This window comes from Polypterus senegalus, chromosome 1 (genome assembly GCF_016835505.1).
Source record: "Polypterus senegalus isolate Bchr_013 chromosome 1, ASM1683550v1, whole genome shotgun sequence".
Taxonomy (NCBI): domain Eukaryota; kingdom Metazoa; phylum Chordata; class Cladistia; order Polypteriformes; family Polypteridae; genus Polypterus; species Polypterus senegalus.
In genome coordinates, this window is record NC_053154.1 from 221,630,258 (window position 1) to 221,656,932 (window position 26,675).

Consider the following 26,675-nt stretch of genomic DNA (forward strand, 5'->3'; position numbering starts at 1 on the left):
TCGAAGTGCATAGCAGGCTCTATCTTCTTCTTCTTCTTTCAGCTGCTCCCATTAGGGGTTGCCACAGCGGATCATCTTCTTCCATATCATTCTGTCTTCTGCATCTTGCTCTGTCACACCCATCACCTGCATGTCCTCTCTCACCACATCCATAAACCTCCTCTTAGGCCTTCCTCTTTTTCTCTTGCCTAGAAACTCTATCGTTAACATCTTTTTCCCAATATACCCAGCATCTCTCCTCTGCACGTCTCCAAACTAATGCAATCTTACCTCTCTGACTTTGTTTCCCAACCACCAAACCTGAATTGACACTCTAAAGTACTCATTTCTAATCCTGTCCATCCTCATCATACCCAATGCAAATCTTATCTTTAATTCTGCCACCTCCAGCTCTGTCTCCTGCTTTCTGGTCAGTGCCACTGTCTCCAACTATATAACATAGTTGGGCTCACTACTGTCGTGTAGACCATCCCTTTCACTCTTGTTGATACCCATCTTTCACAAATCACTACTGACACTCTTCTCCACCCATTAAACCCTGTCTGCACTCTCTTTTTCACCTCTCTTCCACAATCCTCGTTGCTCTGAATTGTTCATCCCCAGTATTTAAACTCATCCACCTTCACCAACTCTACTTCCTGCATCCTCACCATTCCTCTGACATCCCTCTCATTCACACGCATGTCTTCTATCTTGTTCCTACTGACCTTCATTCCTCTCCTCTCCAGAATCTCCTCAACCTGCTCCCTACTCCCACTACAGATCACAATGTCATCAGCAAACATCATAGTCCACAGGGACTCCTATCTAATCTTGTCTGTCAATCTTTCCATCACCATTGCAAATAACAAAGGGCTCAGAGCTGATCCCTGATGTAATCCCACCTCCACATTAAATGCATCCATCACTCCTACTGCAGTTCTCACCACGATCACACTTCCCTCATACATATCCTGTACAACTCTTATATACTTCTCTGCCACTCCCGACTTCCTCATATAATACCACAACTCCTCTCGAGGCACCCTGTCATATGCTTTCTTCAGGTCCACAAAGACGCAATGCAACTCCTTCTGGCCTTCTCTATAACTCTCCATCAACACCCTCAGAGCAAACATTGCATCTCTGGTGCTCTTTCCTGGCATGAAACCATAGCATAGCAAGCTCTATACCCTGATAAAAAGGGATGGCTCTAATTTACTTGATGGCACATGAAGGACTAAACATATTTTGGTAATTGAGAAGTATTACTGACAAATTTCCAGAATTCAGTCTTAAATCAGGTAACCATCTACAGTTAGGCCCAGTCACTGATCCTAATCAATCTATAAATACCCGGGGACAACATGCAAACTCCATGCAGAGCCCGACTAAGCTAGCAATCAAACCTGCCCTACTGGCACTGTGAAGCAGGAATGCTAGTTCTGTGCCACTGCTCCACCCATGTTAAAACCTCTACACTACACTTACTGAAGTTTAACCTGATCAAAGGTATATGTACAGCTATACTATCTGTTCATTTCTTGTGATTAGTTTGCACATTACGTGTGTGTACAATTTCTCTCTCTCTCAGTGGCTTTTATAAGACTAAAGATGGCAAGCAGGCACAATAACACAAGAACATTCTTCTTTTGATTTGAGGATATCAGCTTCTGTAAGCTTTGGTATATACTTTATGGATAATTTTTTAATTTAGTTGGCTACTTAATTCCATATTCCATTTGCTTGAATATCTGTACAATGTGAGTGCTGACAGATTAAAAAACTTTTTCACAGTTGACATGATTAGTCATTAGGGAGTGAACTGTGGGTTACAACCCAACACTTCCAGGGCAAAAATGTTATGTTACTGTTTTTTTACCTGGCAAAAGTTTAATAAGCCAATGTATTATTAAGGGACAAATGACACTTACCACATTCCTAACAAGGTTTGTCTACTCTCACACCTTAAGATTAACTCACACACAGACACACACACCAATTCTTTTCACATATTTATGTATGAGTGATGCCTAACTAGTCACTCTGGCACTCCTTGGTCCTCCTCATACTGTAGGGACTTACTGTCTCTGCTATTAACAATTGGTGGATGTTTACCTGAGACACATGAAGGTTCATACACATTTTGGTTACATACCACTAACTAAAAATGGTAACTTACTTCAACTGCACTTGTTCTTCCTTCTCCCAGCCTTGATACACCCTGCAGAGATGAACAAATGGCAATCTCCTTCTGCACTAGGTGCCCTAATTTTTACTTCACTCCTTCAGTCGCTTGGTTTAATTAAAGTATAATAATACCAATAGAAGAAAGTATGATAGAAAATAGAATAGATAACAAAGTCTAGGTATGTATAGTCTTAGAAAGCTTACTGAAAATCAGCACTGTCAAGCGTGGCTGTTGTCCTGAGTTGCTTTTTGATTCAGCAATCATGCATAAGTGACATTCTTTGATGTCCAGGTGAAATGATCTCCCTCTCTTTCTGATGTGTCTCTGTCATTGTTTCCCTTGTCCCTTCAGACTGGCCACTATTTATCAATCAATCAATCTTTATTTATATAGCACATATTCATACAAAATGTAGCTCAAAGTGCTTTACAAAATGAATAGAAAAATAGAAGACACAATAAAAAATAAACATAAGTCAACATTAATTAAAATAGAATAAGTAAGGTTCGATGGCCAGGGTGGACAGAAAAAACAAAAAAAAACTCCAAAAGCTGGAGAAAAAAAATAAAATCTGTAGGGGTTCCAGACCACGAGACCGCCCAATCCCCTCTGGGCAAACTACCTAACATAAGTCAAAAATTCCTCTTTATATTTAGGGTTTTCATGGAAGGACCTGATGATGATGGTCACGTAGACTTCTGGCTTTCAGTCCATCAATGTTGGTGCATCATGATGCTTTGAGTAGGTGGTGGTGGCGCAGGCCGCCACCACAAAGAAACCAGAAAAAGAAACAGAAGAGAGAGTAGGGGTCAGTACGGATTTTAGAGCCACTATGAATAGTTATTATGATGAATTGAACATACAGAGTATCAGGATTAAGTTAAAGTGAAGTTATAGAAAGGCCATGTTAAAGTAATGTGTTTTCAGTAGTGTTTTAAAGTGCTCCACTGTATTTGCCTGGCGAATTCCTATTGGCAGGCTATTCCAGATTTTAGGTGCATAACAGCAGAAGGCCGCCTCACCACTTCTTTTAAGTTTAGCTTTTGGAATTATAAGGAGACACTCATTTGAAGATCTAAGGTTACAATTTGGATTATAACGTGTCAGGCATTCCGATATATAAGATGGAGCGCGATTATTTAAGGCTTTATAAACCATAAGCAGTATTTTAAAGTCAATCCTGAATGACACAGGTAACCAGTGTAGTGACATCAAAACTGGAGAAATGTGTTCGGATTTTCTTTTCCTAGTTAGGATTCTAGCAGCTGCATTCTGCACTCGTTGCAAGTGATTGATGTCTTTTTTGGGTAGTCCTGAGAAGAGTGCGTTACAGTAATCTAGTCTACTGAAAACAAAAGCGTGAATTAATTTCTCCGCATCTTTCAATGATATAAGAGGTCTAACTTTAGCTATGTTTCTTAAGTGAAAAATGCTGTCCTAGTGGTCTGATGAATATGCGATTTAAAATTCAGATTACAGTCAACGGTTACCCCTAAATTTTTTACTTCCGTCTTAACTTTCAATCCTAGTGCATCAAGTTTATTTCTGATAACCTCATTGAATCCATTATTGCCAATTACTAAAATTTCAGTTTTCTTTGTATTTAGTTTGAGAAAATTACTATTCATCCATTCAGAAATACCAGTAAGACATTGTGTTAGTGTATCGAAAGAGTCGGAGTCATCAGGTGCTATTGATAAGTACAGCTGTGTGTCATCAGCATAGCTGTGGTAGCTCACGTTGTAACCTGAGATAATCTGACCTAACGGAAGCATGTAGATTGAGAACAGCAGCGGACCCAGGATAGAGCCTTGTGGAACACCATATCGGATATCATGTGTCCTTGAGATTTGATTACCACAACTCACAAAGAATTTTCTACCTGCCAGGTAGGATTCAAACTAATTTATGTTAAAATCACCTGTGGGATTCCAGGAAATGTGACATTACACACATGTGATTGGTTAGTTCTCCTGGTGCTGGAGGGCACTGCCCAAAAGCATTGATCTTACACATATCTGTACAATCTTATTGTGGCCATCCATTTTGCAATTAACTTATTAAATTATCTGGCTATTTTAACTAATCAGCACCATAAACTCCTCGGATAACAAAACATGCATAAAAGTTATACATTACTGGTGCAATACAAAAAAAATGTACAAATGTATTGGGATCATATTAGTCAACAAGAGAGGATGCTTTCAATGTAAATTGCCTCTGTTAATAATGCCACCTTAAGAGTGCTTTGTATATTAGTTCCTTTATGGTTTATCCTGGTCTGCTTGAGCAAAATTTTAAAACTTAACATAAGCAGTCTGTATAGTAGTTATAAAAAATGTTAATTTTATTCTCCATGACAGCTGGCTATACCATTCTAGACCTAAAACTGAAACAAGGAATGGTAGTTTTTCATTTTGAATCTCGCTAAAACTTCAGGGAAAAGTTTTTGAGTTTGGTTTTGCATCTTACTGATTTAAAAAAAAAAAGAAATTTTCTGATGTTCCATACATTATGAAGAAACAGAAAGTGTTACATTAGTTTGTATATAACAGCTATAATCATAAATACAGTGTATTTTAAAAGTCGTGACTAGATCCATACAGCAGGATTTAGCAAATTAAAAGATACAAGTACTAAATCTGAATTATATCGATGCCTGATATGAATTCCATCCATCCATCCATTATCTAACCCGCTATATCCTAACTACAGGGTCATGGGGGTCTGCTGGAGCCAATCCCAGCCAACACAGGGTGCAGGGCAGGAAACAAACCCCGGGCAGGGCACCAGCCCACCACAGGTTATGAATTCCTACTCTCAAAAATTGCCAATAGAGAGTTTAGTACTGGAAGTAGTAAGTAAAAACTATCTGACCACTGCCTGCCTAAGTAAGAGCCTGAATAAAAGGAGAGCTCCACATTAAAAAAAGGAGGAATATAGCACAGGGATTAAGAGTAGGCCGTAACTGAATAGCCTTTTTTTTTCCCTGTTGCGGCCATAGGCATTTTCTTTCCTTCTTTTTAATTCTTTGTTTGTAAGCAGGCCAGAATGAGGTAGGTAGTTGAAAAACTGCTGAACTTTTTTCTTAAGGCAGTTATACATTTTTAATAAGCTGAAAGAAGAAATGGATAAACACCTGACAATTAATACTGTGAAATCTTTACAGGGAAGGAAGAAATCTGATCAAGAAGAACAAGGCACACTAGTCATCAGGGGAAACAGTTGTCTCATAGTCTATTTTAATTCATTGCAAGGTAAAGGGAATGGCTTATGTAATTCCAACAAAATGCCTGTGGAAGAAAGAATAAACAAAATAAAGAGAAGGCCTCTAGACAGAGCCATTATTATAAGTCAGATGAAGGAAAATCACATTCAAACAATTGAATATAAGTCTATTAAAATAAATCAATACAGTTGGGGCAGGCCATTAATGCACATGCATATGATCAGGGCCTGTGTATTTCTATTACACAACAGATGCAAAGCTTCAGCAATTATGGCACATACTGTACTTTTATAAAATCATCTTCCTTCACTTTCTCGTTTTTTAAGAAAGTGAGGCACCAACATCATCCAAAACAAATTTCCAGCTGTTTTTTTGATGGATATTCAGAAATTGAAATGCAAGATAGCATTTTAAAGTGCACTAGCTGTGCTGCTCATTTAAGGTGGGTTGAAATCTAAGTAATCAACATAGAGCATAGAATTAACTTTTTAAAATGTATTTTGTAATACATGTACTAATAAAAGGCATTGCATTTTGCCAGTCCAAAAAATGGTGCATCACAGATACTTGTAGTAATAAAATGCATTGAATTTTTCATTTCAACAGGATGGTGCATCACAAATATTTATAGTAATGAATTAAATGTGTCATCTTTTGGAATGAGAAATGCAATGCATATGTCTCTGTTGTATGCTATGGGATTCGTAAAAGCAGTGTTAATATGTGTGATGCACCATCTATTGGAATGACAGGGACATAGCAACTGCATGGACTCACAGATACACAGACACCCTTTTATAAAGGTGTATTAGTATGATCATTCATATTTACATAACCCCAGTGTTTGTCAGTTAGTGGTCTACTGTGTGGAATATTCGGACCCAGACATAAACAGGCAGACATAGAATGTCTCAAAGCACACACCTTTTATTGTGCAACACACAATAACACTACAAACAGTGCACTAACCACCAATGATACAGTCCTTTCGACTCCTTTCTTTCTCTTTCTCTGTCGCCTCCACTCTTCTCTTCCAAGCTCTGTACACTTCCACCTGACTCCGGCTCCTGAGTGGAGTGAGGTGGCCTCCTTTATATTGCACCCAGAAGTGCTCCAGGTGCTCTCCGATTAACATCCGGCAGCACTTCCAGGTGTGGCGGAAGTACTGCATGACAAGGCTCCGGGGCTGCCCAGGCGCCCCCTGGTGGTGGCCACTGACCCCAACAGGTTTGGGCTTCCAAGCCCCTTGCCTGTGGCCCTGATGCAACCCAGGGTGGCTGTCCCTTCACATCCCAGGGAATGGCTTGCCCTTCTCTCGGTCCCCTGCACCTCAAGGCTTCCCAATAGGGCACAATTCCCGGCCATCCATCACAACTGTTAGACCTTTGCACAGTATGCCCTCACTTATTTTCCTTCTAAAAGGTTTTCAAATTAATTACCTTAAGTTACTTTGTTGTATTAATTATATAATACTTGAGTTAATATTTTTGTTGTTGTTGTAATGTTAAAGAAATATAAATGCATCTCTTTCATTGCTGGTCAGTCCATCAGGTAACATAGCTGGCTGTTACCTGAGAGGTGCCATTTACTAACATTAAGGGTCGCATGCTTAACACCTTAAGATTAACTCACACACAGACACACACACCAATTCTTTTCACATATTTATGTATAAGTGATGCCTAACTAGTCACTCTGCCACTCCTTGGTCCTCCTCATACTGTAGGGACTCACTGTCTCTGCTACTAACAATTGGTGGGTGTTTCCCTGAGACACATGAAGGTTCATACACATTTTGGTTACATACCACTAACTAAAAATGGTAACTTACTTCAACTGTACTTGTTCTTCCTTCTCCCAGCCTTGATACACCCTGCAGAGATGAACAAATGGCAATCTCCTTCTGCACTAGGTGCCCTAATTTTTACTTCACTCCTTCAGTCGCTTGGTTTAATTAAAGTATAATAATACCAATAGAAGAAAGAATGATAGAAAATAGAATAGATAACAAAGTCTAGGTATGTATAGTCTTAGAAAGCTTACTGAAAATCAGCACTGTCAAGCGTGGATGTTGTCCTGAGTTGCTTTTTGATTCAGTAATCATGCATAAGTGACATTCTTTGATGTCCAGGTGAAATGATCTCCCTCTCTTTCTGATGTGTCTCTGTCATTGTTTCCCTTGTCCCTTCAGACTGGCCACTATTTATGTTAAAATCACCTGTGGGATTCCAGGAAATGTGACATTACACACATGTGATTGGTTAGTTCTCCTGGTGCTGGATGGCACTGCCCAAAAGCATCCTTAAAATTCACAGTACATATACAAAGAGGAGTCATATGTGCTACTGAAATGGTGCACACTCCAGACAAAAAGGTGAAGCCAATCAAAGTTCGTCAAACTTCGATGATACTAAACTGCGGCTGTTACTCAGTGGGTGCTGTTGATGAAAGCAAAATTGCACAAGCTCTGTAACTCCTCCACAAGGCATCATGGTGTATTACCGATTATCTGCCGTAGAAACGTCCAGCCACTTGCCTAAGGCTCCAAATGGGCTTTGACCGGTGCTGATCTCTTTAATAGAAAGCACTGTCTGTTTCAACATCTGACTCTGGTTGCTTCCTTGCACCTGATGCTACAGGGATAGGCTCTGACCCCATATGATCTCATGAGTCCATGGAATCAGATGAAGTGAGTTTGAGAATTGACGTGTGTTAACAGTAACAGTATTGAATAGGTGTGTTCATCTTCCAAAGTCGATTCACCGTACTGTCAACACTGAGATATGATTCTGTGAAGTTAAGGTGCTTATTAGGATCTATTGATTGACTTGCCTCTTGGAATACAGACATAAATAAAATGTGCTTATTATCTTTTTAACCTGTTTACAATAGATCCTGTTTTGCACTCTGCTCTGCACTCCAACTGTCTTTTACACTGCCAGAAACATTTTACAAGGAGGCACATCATGCTACCGTCCTGTAACTCAGTGTGTCCCTTCCTGCCTCTGTGTGTTTCAGGCCGGCATACGTCTGACACATGCAATACTCGGCCAGTTTAGAATCGCCATTCAACCTAATGTTAACAACTTTGAGATATGGAAAGTAAGTACCTGGAAACTCCACGGAGACAACAAAAAGGTGATCTGAACTACTGCAAAAACAGATAAAAGGCAATTTCATTTAAATATTGCGATTAGAGTCACACAGAGTGTCAAACTGCACATTACAATACCAGAGAATTGTGAAATGTTATATAACAAAAACATCTACAGCTCATAGTTTTCCAAGATCTTTTTTTCATGAACATTTAACAGCAACTTTAGTTAGTAAAAGGCAAAGTATAATATTATCATTACTATCATCATCATCAGTTTAACAGCAAATTTCCAGTTTTATCAGGGCTAACTGATTGTCTCTGCTCATCATTTTCTTGCAGTCCCTGGAATCCTTGACGTTCTTTGAGGAGAGATCCGTTCTTCTAGTGTTGTCATGTTTTCTTTGGCCTCATCTCCCAGTCATTTTCTGCTTCTTGCTCCATGTGCTTTTGCTACCTTAATCTGTTTCTTCTCAGCTCAACAGTTGCCACCTCTCTCAACTCGGCCTTCGTTGTTCTCTTGTGACATGGCACCCTGCACATCAACCTAATCATTCTCATCTGTTTTTTCTAAGATGTATCAGTGTATAATGTTATAGCTCCAAAATGTTCACCTAGGATTAGGGCATTAGAAAACAGATTGCTTTATTCTAAAAATGTTGTTGAAATTTTATTTTTTGTTTGCTCACCATTGAAAATATATATAACATCCTGAAAAAATGTGTTCAGCACTACATGTCACATATATGTATTAAATTAGCCTCAACTGAATTAGTAGCAATTCTCTGGAAAATTAAGTTTAGCTACTGAATGTCTACTTACTTACACAACATTAAATGTGAAGGGCTAATGCCCCATGCACTCGATATATTTTTTGCTCAGTATCCCATGAGCTACTTTCTTAAGATTGAAATTATTACTTGTGCGAGAATGAATCAAAAAGTAAAGGCAAAATGAAAATTACACATGACCCAAATCAGGTAGAATATGATGCAATACAACAATTTCACAATGGTTTATGGGTAGTTTGAACACACACGGCGCAGCATTCTGTCGTTAGTCTACTTAAGGCCAAGTTCAAATGAACGTGGACACTCCACTGCAGAATTCCATCATTGTTGAACAATGCACTTTAGTGAGATTTCTATGAACAGAAGTAATGAAAACTGATAAAATTCACCAAAGAATGCTGGCTCAGTATAGAAGTGAAAACAGCATGACTCAGAGAAAAGTTTATGAATGGGTATAAAGGTTTAAACCATGAAGAAAGTGTAACCAATGATGCTCAATCTATTTGACGATCAACATCGTGCACACAAGCCCACAACGACATATCTTCATCAGAGAAAGCTGACAGATTACATTGTCCGCTGTTGCTGCACTTTTGGATATCAACTATGGATCAGCACATGCAATAATGCATGATGACCAGGGGTGTTGTAAAAGTTTTGCAAGATGGGGTTACTGATCTACACAAACCAACATGTAGTGAATTTCAGCAGGTTTCACTCTGTCTGCCCAAAGAAATCTCACTTCCTCACAATATCCAAAAAACAATGGTGCAATCCTATAGCAGAGCATCCATGTTCATTTAACCTTGGCTTCAACTAGACTAATGGCAGAGCGCTGCACTGTTTTTTGTTTGAACTACCCATAAGCCATTGCGAATGTGTTGTATTGCCTCAGAATCTATATGTTGTGGTTACTGTGTAATTTTCAATTTTCCTTTACTTTTTGATTTACCCTCATATGTAACACAAAAATATGCAGAAGTTTTAAAATTAAATGGCCTTGTAAGAAAACAACCAGATAGTTTACTTGTAATATACTGCAACATATAAAATGTAATGAAATGTATTCATACTTTTATTACTATAGGGTTCCTTTTTCTTTGTCAACACAGAGATATAATTAATTAGGAGTATAAACATTGCAATGTGAAACCAACCATGTAAATAAACATTTTAAATGTGAGAGAAAACATTTATCTATATACTGTGTTCTCATATAAATGTGTGAAGAGTAACATCTATTATATGTCATACAGTATCATTCATTATCTATCTATTATGAGTGGAAACTTATATAATTAATTTGCTTATGCTCAAGTAATTAAGGCTGCAGCCCTCACTGACTCAGAGTGTTTGTAGTTTATTATGAATTTTAAATAAGTTTATGTTAAACTTTGTGTTAGAGGCTTATGAGTTACCCGTCCCCTCTATAATAGTGCATGTTTCCTGTTGTGGTTTTAAATGATAAACTAGGAACAAACTGTTATCATCATATTAGGAACCACATCCATCTTCGTTTACTTGCCAGTTTATGAGGAGTGACCCAGTTCTTCAGGGCAGAAAAGAGAGGAAGCTTTATAAGGTGCACACTTTGCTTCTTCTCTGCTGTAATGTGTGGGTTTCTTTGAGACTTTTCTGCTTAAGATAAGGAACCATAAGAAAGAATAAATATTAGTAGCTCCATTGTGAAACCTTGAATCTGAATTGTTTTGCGATACAAGGTAATCAAAAGAAACAAACTTGGAAAACTATTATAGTCTTTTGGAATTACTCACACCATCATCAAAAAATATGCAAAGGAACCAAGTGTGAAATGTCTTTTGCTTCATTTTGGAGTTAATACATACTGCATTACCAACTTAAGTGACCAAAAGGAGGAACGTCTTCCATCACAGAAAGGCAGAAATTAGCAACAAAATAGGCTAAATATCTGAAATAAAAATACAATTTTTGAGATATCTCAGAAGAAAAGAAGTGTGAAGTCTAGATTTTGTTTGCAGCCCTGTAGTCGCTTTATGAGAGCTGCAGTTGTCTGGTCGCCTGCCATGATCTTCCAGTTCCAAAATTAGTTGATTTAAATATGACCTAGTAATGGTCAACATGCAAGGCATGATACTGTTGATTCCCTTTTGCTAACTTTTTACATCTTTTATACATTACACATTGTATAAAATATATGTATTAAGACTGGCTGTTTTAAAAATAAACCCTGAAATTTTCAAAGGCGTCCATTGTTTTAGTTGCATCATCATTCCTCCTTACCTTGAAATTATAAATGAAACTAAAGTCAATAATCTATCAGGCTGAATGTCACTATTCTAGTAAGACAGATCATCTGGATATTGTTCATCAGCCCAAATGGCATACAGAAAGATATTTATTATACCAGTGGTGCAGCATGCATGGCCTTGTCCCAACACCATTAGACACGTGGAGATAAATGCCCCAGCACACAGTGACTGCAAAGACTCATTTTTCTTACTCCACTAATGAACATACCCCACAGGCAGCCATAACTGCTGGTTTTCCCTGTGGTTGTCCCCAGGCAAATCTAATTAATTAACACATATGAACTCTGACTAATCTTACCTCTAGTCCAGACAGTCAAACATTAGGTCAGTTCTTCTCTTTTAATGTTTGTACAGCATATTGCACTAAACCCAACCCATTTAGGGTAGCTAAAAAGCTAATGTGGGATGCACAGCGGTTGGATGGGTGCCACAAAGGTAAAGCTTTACTCTGTTAAGTTAGATTTTGACAAAAAAAAAGTCCACATTAAGGATTTCAAATTAGCCCAAAAATAAGGTCTGAATAGTAATACTAAAATATGCATGTGCATATATTAAAATATAGATTATTATAAATAGACATTGTCACCATATTTTTTTTCTGTTTTGTCTTCTTATTACTACATTTTTACTTTTTCACTCACAATCTGTCTGCAAAGCATGAAATTCTGTGTAAAAGGCGCAGGTGAAAGTGTGGAAGCTTTTAAATGAATGTGACACTTGAAAGCTCAGCCCTTCACAATGTGACGTACTCAAAGAGAAAGAAATTTGCTTTCTGCAATGACTGCTTAATAGTAATTGGTAATTGGCAATAATGGATTCAGCGAGGTTATCAGAAATAAACTTAATGCACTAGGATTAGTAGTTAAGACGGAAGTAAAAAATTTAGGGGTAACCGTTGACTGTAATCTGAATTTTAAATCGCATATTCATCAGACCACTAGGACAGCATTTTTTCATTTAAGAAACATAGCTAAAGTTAGACCTCTTATATCATTGAAAGATGCTGAGAAATTAATTCATGCTTTTGTTTTCAGTAGACTAGATTACTGTAACGCACTCCTCTCAGGACTACCCAAAAAAGACATAAATCATTTGCAACGAGTGCAGAATGCAGCTGCTAGAATCCTAACTGGGAAAAGAAAATCCGAACACATTTCTCCAGTTTTGATGTCACTACACTGGTTGCCTGTGTCATTCAGGATTGACTTTAAAATACTGCTTATGGTTTATAAAGCCTTAAATAATCTCGCTCCATCTTATATATCGGAATGCCTGACACGTTATATTCCAAATCGTAACCTTAGATCTTCAAATGAGTGTCTCCTTATAATTCCAAAAGCTAAACTTAAAAGAAGTGGTGAGGCGGCCTTCTGCTGCTATGCACCTAAAATCTGGAATAGCCTGCCGATAGGAATTCGCCAGGCAAATACAGTAGAGCAATTTAAAACACTGCTGAAAACACATTACTTTAACATGGCCTTTTTATAACTTCACTTTAACATAATCCTGATACTCTGTATGTTCAATTCTTCATAATAACTATTCATGGTGGCTCTAAAATCCGTACTGACCCCTACTCTCTCTTCTGTTTCTTTTTCCGGTTTCTTTGTGGTGGCGGCCTGCGCCACCACCACCTACTCAAAGCATCATGATGCTCCAACAATGATGGACTGAAAGCCAGAAGTCTACGTGACCATCATCATCAGGTCCTTCCATGAAAATATGATGATTTATGTTAGGTAGAATGCCCAGAGGGGACTGGGCGGTCTCTTGGTCTGGAACCCCTACAGATTTTATTTTTTTCTCCAGCTTTTGGAGTTTTTTTTGTTTTTTCTGTCCACCCTGGCCATCGGACCTTACTCTTATTCTATGTTAATTAATGTTGACTTATGTTTATCTTTTATTGTGTCTTCTATTACTCTATTCATTTTGTAAAGCACTTTGAGCTACATTTTTTTGTATGAATATGTGCTATATAAATAAATGTTGATTGATTGATTGATTGATAATAGCATAAAACAGCAGTAATTCAAGTCACTCAAGTTAAAAAATTAACCAAAAGCAGATTGGGACATGAGTGGTACATTAAAGTGTCAGACAGAATCTGTCCTTAGCATAAGTGTAGATCAAAGTGCATAGAATGAGGCAGAAAAATGGGAACGGGTAAGAAGCCGAAGGCTGTCAGTTTTACCGGAGATGATGCAAGTAAAATAATGCTCACCCATTTTGGAAAGCTTATAAATGAATATTTGAATAGTGACACGTATCTGAAAATGGGATTTACTTGCTATGCTGAAGGGACTAGCCCTCCATCTGTTTATTTCAAGATTGCCAACTTTAAAACAACTTGATGAAGGAATGTGGATTAAATGGTCCCATGGTTGGTGTACATCAAAGAAATGTGTAAAACTTACCTGTCATACATGTGAGTTTCATTAGAAGTTTGTAAATATAAATATCACTTTTTTCTGTACTTCCCTTCCAAAGTTGTACTACATATGAAATACACAAGTCCATTATTTTGGGAAGTCGAGCAAAATTTTGAAAGTCTTTGTGGTGTCACCATGGAAAATATTTGGAAAACACTGCCAAGTCTGTGTTGTCCATACAGTTACCACCTTCATACAAAATGTGCTTTTCATCCACATTTAAGCTAGCATCTACAACTACAGGGGGTCCCCCTATAGAGTCCAACCTAGATTATTTGTAACACTTTATTTGATTATTTGTTTCACTGTGCAACTATATTTACCAACACATTAGCAATGTATTTTTTGTAACTAAAATTTCAAAATATTTGTATTATTTGCCCAGCAAGTTAATGTGTTATTATCGTGTTAACGCTGTAATTAATTAACGGCGACAATTATTTTATCGCATGTAAATGCAGTTTTTGTTGTTATTATTATTATTTTGAAAGCCTCAGTCTCACTAGCAATCAATAGAGATCAGTGATCTTCTTGTTACAGTGCTTTTTGATACGCTTTTGCTAGAAGGAAAGTTAGCTTTGTTGATTTGACCTCGATTCCCTGCGTGTGCATGAGTAGTGAATAGCAAACAGCTTCTAAAAAGGCATATGGTGAGATACCAAAGTGAATGCTCATAGCAAAATAATTCATGGATGACTTTTTTCATATTATTACTCAATTGGACTCTGATTTGTCAGACTCATTTGTCGATTTTGATGCAAGTCATCTGGAGATGTACATTGAAAACGAAAGTGAGGTACCGGCATCAGCTGATCGTGGTGCTGAACATGTTTGTGTAACTGATGCACCTTTGGCAACCTTCGCCTGGGAGGACAGACACTTACTATGACAAGAAGTACAAACATATTGTGTCTCACTGCAACTGCCACCCCAGCACACCTGTCTCACAACCCACCGTGCAAACAGACATTTTATGTTAATTTATGTATGAAACCATTGTTTTGTGTGCTTTTCCGAAAACTGAGTTTTTTTGGAAAAAATATTAGCCCTCAAAGAGTTGCTACTGAACATAGACTGTTTATGCCGCTCTTTGATAAAAGAAAATGTTTCTGTTGGTGTCTGTTCAGATAAAAAAAGAAAACAGATTTAGAAATCTTAACTTGCTGCTGCTCGGAAGGTGCCTGTTATAATGTTATATTTCTATATCAAACTACATCAAACGTTAATGTCCAGGCAGTGGCAAATAGCTTTGGTTTTATATTTGATTTGCTTAAATTAATTTTTAAGTTGAGATTTACAAGAAATATTTCAACTGCTACTACGTAAAGGGAATACTGCTTTTAAAAACCACCTTATTTGTTTAAAGTGTTTGCAAACCAAATACACACAATACACTACTTTGAGTTCATTACTGAATTTTGCACATAACAATGTGATTGCTGTGATTGTCTGCTATTAATTGCGCTTAAACTGTTTAATTGCCTCCCAGCACTAATTTGTATGTGACAATGAAATTTTGAGAAAAGGAGAAGAATAGAATTGTATGGTACTGTAAGGTAAAATAAATTTCACAAAGACAAATTAAACAAATTATAAACATCCCACACTGCACTGTTCAGAGCTGCTACAGTTAGCTGTTGATGAGGCTCTCCATAAGTATTTAAAGTTTTATTTTTTTTATAATAGGAGATGATGAAAATCCTGATGGCCCTGCTCATCACTTCAGTCCACTATAAAGCCTACAGTACAAACAAGCAAGCCTCTCTGTCTTCTCAAGGTAAGAAAAAATACTTCATTATTAGTCATTAATCGCTGTTATTGATTAACTACAATGGGGAAGTTTATAATTAATAAAAAAAAACTTGCTCAATTCAAAAAAGTAAAGATCAAAGAGCAGAAATGCAGAAGATGCCACAAAGTTAAAAAGCAGAATAGAGAAAAAAAATTCTAACATTCAAAAAAATAAAAAAAAGGAGACACAAAGGGGAGCCAAAGAACACAGCATCTGAGATGTACTGCTCTTGCAGGATTTTTTATAAAGGCTCTCAAGTAACTGCCATCTAAATGACCACAGCACCTGATAGACCCTAGAGAGACAAGAGATTACGGAAATTTTAGCAAAGTGACATTTATAATAATAAATGTTTTAATACATGTGGACTGTGTTGTATTACCCATGATTTTAGGTTAAAAAGCTGTATTAAAAGAGAAGTGGTAATTCTAGGACCACTATTAATGCATTTTCCATTATTTTTTATGGAAAATTAGTACTATGTTTTATTTAAATGTGTCAAATTCTTTTGACCCATAGTAGTGTTGTATATTGGGAATTACTTATACCTCTGAACATGCTGATTAAATTCAAACAGACGTTTGAGACTATTAAAAACATATGAGCTTGTTCTTATTATTAGTCAGGTCCAGCAGCTAATCTGTATTCACTGCACAGCTGATAGCTGTGCAAACAAGTTTCAGTATGGCTGTGTTTGTCATTTTTTATTTTAGTATTTTATTTCATGGTTAAACAATCTTAGTTAGCCTTAGTTAAACTAATAATAAAATTTCTTTGGCATTGCTCAGGCTCTGTATGTTAAAATGGGTTTGTAAAATGGAGGGTAGCACAGAGGCTTGGTGGTTTACAATGCTACTTTTTGTGGTAGCTTCTGACCATGATTTTTATTCCTGACCCGCTTTCTTTGTGGAAACCGCATGTTTTTTCTGTGTGCATGGAGTTTCTTTAGATGTTTATTTTTATCCCACAATCTAAAAAGTTGCATGTTGGGTTAACCAGTATGTCTACATTGACCCCTTACAGTGTCTGCATGACAGTGTCTTGCAAAATACTACATATCCAGAACCGATTCTTGTAACCCTGTCCTAAATTAAGCAGGGTCAGAAAATGAATGAATAATAAGGATGGATGGATGGGTTATATTATCCTATAGATATTAGGACCAAGTATGAATTGCTGATTTGTATTTGAATTGTAAACAGGATGCAATGCTTACTTATTACTAAAGACATATGTGATATGTTATGGTCCATAGGCAGTAAATCAGAAACTTAACAACTCTGACTGTGATCTTATGCTATGTGCTTTTTTATTACAGAATTCCAACTCACAATTTATTGTACTAATTTCTTATTTATCAGTTGAGGTACTCCTCTAAATAAAGTGTAAATATTCTTTATATCATATTATATTAATTTGGAGGAGTAATCCCTGTTGGAACTTCTTATACAATTTAATACTTTCAGTCCAAAGGTACTGATAAACTTGCAACATTCTTGTTCTCCTAATACTCAACAGTTTTCTGCAGTCAAATAACACAAGAGTGGTGTTATTGAACAATGATGAATATATAGAGTGTCACACATGTGTGTTTAGGAGACAACTAAAGGGCTTGAGTACATATAATTCCATGCTGGACCAGGGGGTGGCGAAGTGCACTAATTCTCTCTCTCAATCTCTTACAGACCATTCTAGGGAAATCCCGCCCGGCTCTGGGGCATGCAACGTCGTCACTTCTGGTTCCGGTCCAGATGACATCACTTCTCTTACTGGCTTTTAAAGCCGCCATCTTGTTGATACTAAATCAGGTCTGTTTTGGACTCAGTCGTGTGAACATGTCTGTCTATTTGAATCAGTTTGGCAGCTGGGAAAAATTATACAGGTGGCTGCCTCAAACCTTTACAATGTCTTATGGTCAGAGGGGACTGGGCAGTCTAATGGTCTGGAATCCCTACAGATTTCATTTTTTTCTCCAGCCGTCTGGAGTTTTTTTTTTGTTTTTTCTGTCCACCCTGGCCATTGGACCTTACTCTTATTCTATGTTAATTAATGTTAAATTATTTTATTTTCTTATTGTCTTTTATTTTTCTATTCTTTATTATGTAAAGCACTTTGAGCTACTGTTTGTATAAAAATGTGCTATATAAATAAATGTTGTTGTTGTTGGTCGTTCTTCTTACAAGAGATTTATATATATTTTTTCTTTGTGTATATCTCTCTCTATATATATATTGTCACACATGCGCGACTAGGAGACCGCGGATGGATTTTAAAACACATCGAAGGACGTTCGCCAGCGGGGAATGGCGGGGTACTAACCTTTTTTCTTGGTTTTCCAGGACTAAAGACGCTCCGCCATAAGACCTTGCCCGCAGTACGTCCACTTCCGCCCTTCCTCCGCCATCTTCTCTGACATCAGCAATCCCATCATCCATCACGCCTCCTTCCCAGCATCCCTGCACTTCCGGCTCCTCCCAAATAAAAATGGCTGCCGACGCCTAGTATGGCGTCGCACATAAATGTTTTTTTTGCTCATGTTTGACCCTGAATTTATTTCTTTGAAACGTTGGAGTGTTGACAATATAAGGGGCCGGAAAACCCCAAACCTTTTTGTTGTCTCCGGTTGAATCTTTTACATTATATATAATCTAATGTCTGATTTTCTGTCTGTCCGCTTTTCACAAAAGAACTACTTAACGGATTTAGATTAGGTTTTTTCTATAATTTGCTTTAAAATTCTGGTTGATTTTGGGACTTCTCACATCACGCTAAGTATCATAGTTCACTTGCGGCATCGATTTATTCGCGCTAATCCAAGATGGAGGCTGCAGGCCGAGGGGAGGGGGAAGCATGACATCAGGAGTCGGGAGCCAGGCAGAGCCCTCCTCACTCACGCACCAGCCTCCGTTTGAGTCGGTGTACCTCTCGCCACATGTTGAAGCATACCTTACCTCAGCATAGCTAGCAACACCTGTTTGTTTATTGATTTTTAAAGTTTGCCCCGTTTCACTACTATGCAAGCAGAGCCGTAGTTAAATATAAAGAATAACTGTTTTAATATAGACATAACTTTACATGTTAATGTTCACATATGAGTTGAAGTTTATCTACATTAATTTCAAGTCATCAATAAATCATTAAATCCTGCTATCATTCAAGTTTCTACAACTTCTGGTTTGTGTACATTTGCTAATTTTAGCTAACCCTTTTTAAATAAGCATTTAATAATAAAAGGGAGGAACACAAATGCATAATTCTTTTAGGAAGATGGTAAAAAAATCTAAAAGTGACAAAGGAAGAGATCATTTACTAGCAATTAGAAGCAAGACAGTGTCACTGCACCTGGAGCATTCACTTCAGAGGTAGAGGTGTCATTCAAATCAAAATAAATCCAGATAGTAAAATATTGACTTGTATAGCTCTTGATGTCAAGTACCAGTTGTAAAATGTAAATGCAATAGTAACAGTAGTAGATAAGCTTACCAGATATACCCCTTACTATAGTTTCCACCAGATATACCTTGTGCAATTAACACCTATATTGAAATGAGTTTCCTACTATAGTTTCCACTTGTTCAGTAATTCTCCCAATTCTGAAAACCTTGTGCAATTAACACAGAATATAACTATATTGTGGTTAACATTTTTATCCAGGATTATGCCAATGAACTAATGTGATGGTGCGGATTAGCATTATGCTACAGGTTGCTTTCGAGATCCTCTTAAACTCACACCACCTGTAATGTTACCAAGGGATGAGCCAGGCAAATGAGGACACAGACATAGGAAGGGGTAGGAGTAAAAGTAAATAGTGCTTTTATTGCAAACAGTCAAAACAAACAGTGTCCAAATTAAAGTGTACTGTTACTAGTTCAGTAAATGAATAATATAATAAAATGTGTTCCACATAGGTTAAAAACAAGTCAATAAATATCCCTTTAAAGAAAGAGGTTAAAACTCCCAGGCAAGAAACTATCCTTTAAGACTGAGTTCCTGGTGCAACCCTTTTATCATGGTGTCTCCTCCCTTTATCCTATCTCGACCTTGCAGAAGGAGGAGACACTTAACCGACAGTCACAGCCATTCATCTTCTACAGGTCATGGTCCCTGCTGTCCATTGTCTCCCATCAGGGCTCCCAATCTGAACCTCTTCTTACAAAAGCTTGGGTCTATGTGGCCATCCATGGTCCCGGCTGGGCTCCCCATCCCAGCCTCCCCAACACCCGCTGTGTTCCCTGGACTTACTTGATATATCACACCAACAGGTTACTTTAGCTCCATAATCGCTCAGCTGCAGTAGCCATTTGACCTGGTTTCTCAGAGACCAATATTCCACTTTCTCAAACCAGAGTAAGTGTATATGTGACCAAGGAACAGGTGGTGGATTTTAGGAGGCCCAGGCCCCTTATGGACCCTGTGATCATCAGAGGTGACTGTGTGCAGAGGGTACAGACCTATAAATACCTGGGAGTGCAGCTGGATGACAAATTGGACTGGTCTGCCAATACTGATGCTCTGTGTAAGAAAGGTCAGAGCCGACAATACTTCCTTAGAAGGCTGGCGTCCTTCAACATCTGCAATACGATGCTGCAGATGTTCTACCAGACGGTTGTGGCGAGTGCCCTCTTCTACAGGGTGGTGTGCTGGGGAGGCAGCATAAAGAAGAGGGACGCCTCAAGCCTGGACAAACTTGTTAGGAAGGCAAGCTCTGTTGTAGGAATAAAGCTGGACAGTTTAACATCTGTAGCAGAGCGATGGGCGCAAAGCAAACTCACTGCATCCACTGAACAGTGTCATCTCCAGACAGAGGATCAGCTTCAGTGACAGACTGCTGTCACTATCCTGCTCCACTGACAGACTGAGGAGATCGTTCCTCACCTATGTGACTCTTTAATTCCACCTGGGGGGGGGTAAACGTTAACATTATACAAAGTTATTGTCTGTTATACCTGCATTTTTACCACTCTTTAATTTGCTGCTGGAGTATGTAAATTTCCCCTTGGGATTAATAAAGTATCTATCTATCTATCTATCTATCTATCTATCTATCTATCTATCTATCTATCTATCTATCTATCTATCTATCTATCTCATTGCTAGATGATGTCTAGGCAAATGCAATAACACTTACTCCAAGTGTGCACAGTATAAGCTCTCAAGAAAAATGTAAAGAATTAAGTCTTTTCAATTTAAGCAAAAGAAATGTTTGAGGTTTAGCAATTTTTGCCTCAAAGCTTTGTGTTTGCATGTTTTTGACTGTGCAATCATTAGGAAAGGCATAACCAAATATACTGCAGTGGGCTGGTGCCCTGCCCGGGGTTTGTTTCCTGCCTTGTGCCCTGTGTTAGCTGGGATTGGCTTCGGCAGACCCCCGTGACCCTGTAGTTAGGATATAGCGGGTTGGATAATGGATGGATGGATATCCAAATATAACGATGCAACATCTACATTTATTAAAAGAATAGAAGAGATACTAATCTTTAAAATTTTAAAACCATTTGTGATTATAAATGTAATATCTAATTGAGTACAACCTTAGATGTTGCAAAAGAGATAACACATACCTCTCTTCCCTCCTTAGAATGAAGGAGGAAACACCCAAAGAGTAGTGACATCCCTTCTGGTCCCCCATTATATAAGAAGATATGAAACAGGAAGTCATTGTTTATTCTGGAACCAGACACTAAATGTAGCTGTCGCAAAATGTGTGTGTATATATATATGTAAATTTGATGTTTAAATTTGTAAAATATATTTTGTAAATTATGTTGTATATAATAATAGTTGTGGTGCAATTGTATTGTTGATAATATTTACTTTTCTAATTGTAATTTATTTATTTTTGATCGTAATGTATTTGTACATAAGTTTACAAAGTTGGTCTGAACGGAAGGGCGCAGTGGTCACATTATAAGGTTCATGGATGGAGCGGAAGTGCACATAGTATCACGCTTAATGAACGCTGAGCTGTTTAGTTTTAATAAGATAGTAAGAAGTGAAGAATCAGAGAGACTGTAATAGAGACTCTTGAATTTCTGGTCAGAAGGCGCACACGTTTTTCACTGTAGCTGCCCCTGAACGTTTTCTCCTGGTAGAAATGAGACCAGTACATAAAGTGAGGAAATTGGACATATATATATATATATATATACACACACACATTTTGCGACAGCTACACTGCCACCAAAATTACAAAGATTTATGTTAACCATAATCAAACAGAATTGAATAAATCCTATAATTTTGGTGGTAGTGTAGCTGTCGCAAAATGTGTGTGTATATATATATATATATATGTAAATTTGATGTTTAAATTTGTAAAATATATTTTACAAATTTAAACATAAAATTTACATATATATATACACACACATTTTGTGACAGCTACACTAAGAGAAGCAGATCTTTCTGAGAGAAGCCCAAGTCCTCTATGTATTGAAGCTATTAACAGACAGGCCTAATAGTCTGTCTTTATAAAATTACTTTTGTTTGTGATGCCCACAATTAATAGGGGTATACTTAGGGAATCCCCACCCTTCACTTGTTCTTTTGCCTTTTCTTACAATGGTAAAAGAAGTTTGTATATTTATACTATATTTCATTTTCATACTCATAAGGTGCCAATTTAGAGTCACCAATCAAAATGTTGATGACTGCTCAGAAAAAATCAACCCATAAATAGAGATGCCTGCCAGCAAGAATGCAAACCCAGCATCCTGGAAGTGTGAGGTAACAATGCTGGTGAGGTGATAATTGTCTAAATAAAACATAACACAACATGAAACTAAACAAACAACACACCAAGAACTACAGTTTGTACATATAACAGTCAACTACATGCTTGCAGAGCCCAACCCTAAGCATTTTAGCATGTAGTAAGGAGCAACATAGTGTCCATGACTGGTAGGATATGATGATCATTTATACTATATTTCATTTTGAGGTTTTACAGGAATGGTGTCTACAGCACTAAGCCAAGTATTATTATGAAAACAGGTATTATTAGACTTTTTGCTTAAACTAATATGATTATACAGAACTTCCACCTTTCCTAACAGGTTGGTATTAAACAGGCAGCATTTTACGATGCTTTGATGTGAAGTGGAACATTTTGCACTTGAGGTTATGTATGTGCCAACTTACTTAAAAAACATATAATAATAATATGCAGACCACAGTTCTGTGACCAGTCATGTTTGTTGCACATAAGTTAAGATGGAGTGCATGTTTTATAAAACTGTACTCTTATGCAAATATATAAAAAATATTATCCTTTAAGATGCAGTTTCTCAGTGGAAGGTGAAAGAATACATCACTGTTATAAACTTAATCACTGTTTTATCAGAGATCGGCTAAGGAATCAGATAGAACTTAATTACTAAATTTTATTTTTTGTCTTTGTGTACATTGATGTACATTTCCTCTTCAACACCTCTAATAGCTGAAAATATATGTAATTAGTGCCAATATGTAAACAAATTGTGGAGAGTTCATTTTTGGCAGTACAATTGAAATATTATTTCACTGATGAGTTTTTAAAGGTAGAAATCTTGACATTCTGATAGTGAATATTTTATTTTCAGAATTAAAAGATGTGTTTTTGAATGCTCAAGTGTGATCTGGGTTAGTGTATCAGGAGTTTATAAAAGTATAAGAACACATGTTGTAAAGTCCTGTTATTAATTATTGTTGAAATGAGTTTAATGTTGCCTTTTCCTTTAGTTATTAAGCTCAGTCCCAAAGGAGGTTTTGGAAGGGCAAAGACCCCAAGTTTTTTCCTTATGATATTTGTATTGGGACAGGATGATGTTGTCTCCAGCTGTGAGGCTGGTCCTGTCGCCTTTCTGAGGGATGACCTCGGTTAGAGAATATCTTGTATGAATCATTTATGTATGGTGGCTTGGCAGCAGTTCTGCCATAAACATATTTCTTGATGATTTGTTTTTATTGCCTTGCTGTTAATTGTGCTTTACCAATAAAATAATAAATAGTAGAGCATAAAACAAGATTTGTTTCATACCCTTTTTCTTACTTCTTATTTAAATGAAAGAAAATAATTTCTATAAATGAATTAATTGTGGTTAATTTATATTTGTTAATATAAATGTCACACATTAAAACAGTTTCACTGGCTTAGGCCTGTAATTGTTATGGGAACATCATGCTTAGTTTCAAATTTATTTTTGCAAAGACAATGAGTCTTTAGTAAATTTAAGCGCATATGTTTATTATGAGGGCAGAGTTAAATGGAAATGCCAAATTTCCATCTGGGGAAAAAAAGGTACAATCAGCCGTCAGAGAGTCATTGCATTAGCTGTGTCTGAACTGACTAGGAAGTGGCGATTAAAGATAAGCCTCAGTCAAACAGTGCATGGATCAGCATCAAGATGGGACCACACGAATAACAGCTTCTACTTGCTTTGCTTGAATGGTCCATTGCAAGTGCTGTCAGAGACACACAGAGAAACTTCACCAGCTTGTACAGTATTTTGGGCCATCTGGCTTCTGTTCCCCAGTATGTGACTTTTATTACTTTTTTGAATCAATCATTTGTGAAATAGAAAGCAAAAACTGTTCCCGTAAAATATGGTTTCCTTAGAAATTGGTCTGCTGTCCAGTCTAGTCCAGTCACTTGCCGTCCAGTTTTAGCAACTAATAAATAGACTGACGGTGCACCTCTCTTTATTGTTTTCCATTTTGGAGTACTGGTAATTTCCAGTTGATGACACATGCAGCATGATTTTCTTTTATCATTTAATTAATCCTTGAGCCAAAAAATGTATTGCAGTCAATAGTTAGGATTTGACTTTACAGGATAAACCAGTCCCTCCAGACATTATTGTGGAACAAATGTTTTTTTAATTTTGATTGGGTATAAATAAATAAATACAATGGCCTTTGTTCCATTGTCTCCCTGTGATCTCCTGGTTCACTTACAAGTCATAACACCTTTCACTTGGGGCTTTTATAAGATCGAGGTGCCTCTAACCGCTGTAAGTATTTGAAGAGATAAAAAGCTGTCAGACTCCTTAGCCTGCATTACTATATGCCTTTTCTGTGTGCACATTTTGGTATGTACACTTATCATAGTACTCATGACAGAGCAATAACAGACAAGAGCCCATGTAGAACTTCACTTAACTATAAACTTAAATTCTTAGCAGTAAATAATACATATCCCACACCAGGTAGCAATGCTGCAACTTTCCTGTGAAATGGAGTACAAGAAGAAATTATATGAAGACATGAAGCAGACGAGAGAGCACTGAAACGCATGGAAGGTACTGTGAAAGATCAGGGAGGTGGCATATTATTGTAGGACGTCACTTTCGGCACAACCACGGAACAAACAACACACCACCCACCAGCAGAGGTCATTATAATATATATCCTTACCTCTCCTATGGTACATTTTCTTCTGATAACAAGGTGTTGTCTAACAAACTAAATTCCTGCAACACATCTACTTCATCAGCTGTAATTATAAACACAGCTCTCACAATAAATGTTCAGTATATGTGAATATATATTGTAGGAATGAAACACTTCAGAGACAAAAATAAGAGTTGGGGAATTGTCCCCGTATAATGTCCAGGAATCTTTGAAAACGTTTGCAAAAATGTGATCAAAAGCATAACAATTGATGATACAGACAGACTAAACGGTGGTGTTTATACAAAATGGCAACTGGAAGGAAGTAGTGGTGGAAATGATGTCATAACTGTGTGACTGGAAATGACATAATCAAAAGAAGGCCGGAAGTGATGACATCAGGGCGGGACTGGAAGTGACGTCATCAGATGTGACGTTTGCGGAAGTGACATCATCAAATGGGTCTGGAAGCAATGTCATCAAAGGGTACCCTTAAGTGACGTCGTCAGTTGGAGTAGGAAGCGGAGATGATGTATGGGACAAGGAGCCATTTTGGAATCCCTGTGAGTGTGTTGTTTTATTATTATTTTTCTTCTTGAATTCTGACGGAAAACGGAGAGAGGCGTTAATACCCGAAACAACCCTCTTGTCTCGTGAACTTTCACTCACTTCTGGGCTTATTGGCTGCCTCCTAAGCGCACGTGTGTGACAATATTTTTTGAGTGAGAAGCCAGTCCATCACAAGACATACTCACTCATAAGGTGACAATTTAGAGTCACCAATCAAAATGTTGATGAATGCTCAGAAAAAGTCAACCCACAAATAGAGCTGCCTGCCAGCAAGAATGCAAACCCAGCATCCTGGAAGTGTGAGGTAACAATGCTATCCAATGGATTACTGTGGTGGCCATTTTCTAAATAAAACATAACACAACATGAAACTAAACAAACAACACACCAAGAACTACAGTTTGTACATATAACAGTCAACTACATGCTTGCAGAGCCCAATCCTAAGCATTTTAGCATGTAGTAAGGAGCAGCATAGTGTCCATGACTGGTAGGATATGATGATCATTTGGCACTGGCATTTCTAAAGTCTCCCATCTACCCTGAGATTTCTGTTCTTGGTTTGGAGGGCTGTCTTGATCAAAGTGGTATCTGCACCATGTACCATCAGAGGGCAACCAAAACAGAATGAGTAAGATTTAGTTAGAGCTGATCAGAACAATACCAGTTATTTAAAGGTAGCATCAGTCTCTTCAACTGCAGCTCACAGACAACCATATCATGTTAAAATAACACATCTCCACCATCTGCTCTTTATGATGCCAGGGTTAAAGGGGCCAGAGGTTGGTATGGTTGGAGTGCCACTCTACCACGGAGCAATAACAGACAAGAGTCTATGTAACACTTCACCTAACTATAAACTTATTACATTTTTAGCATCAAATAATACATATAATACACAAGGTAATAATGCTGTAATTTTCCTAATTAGAAACAG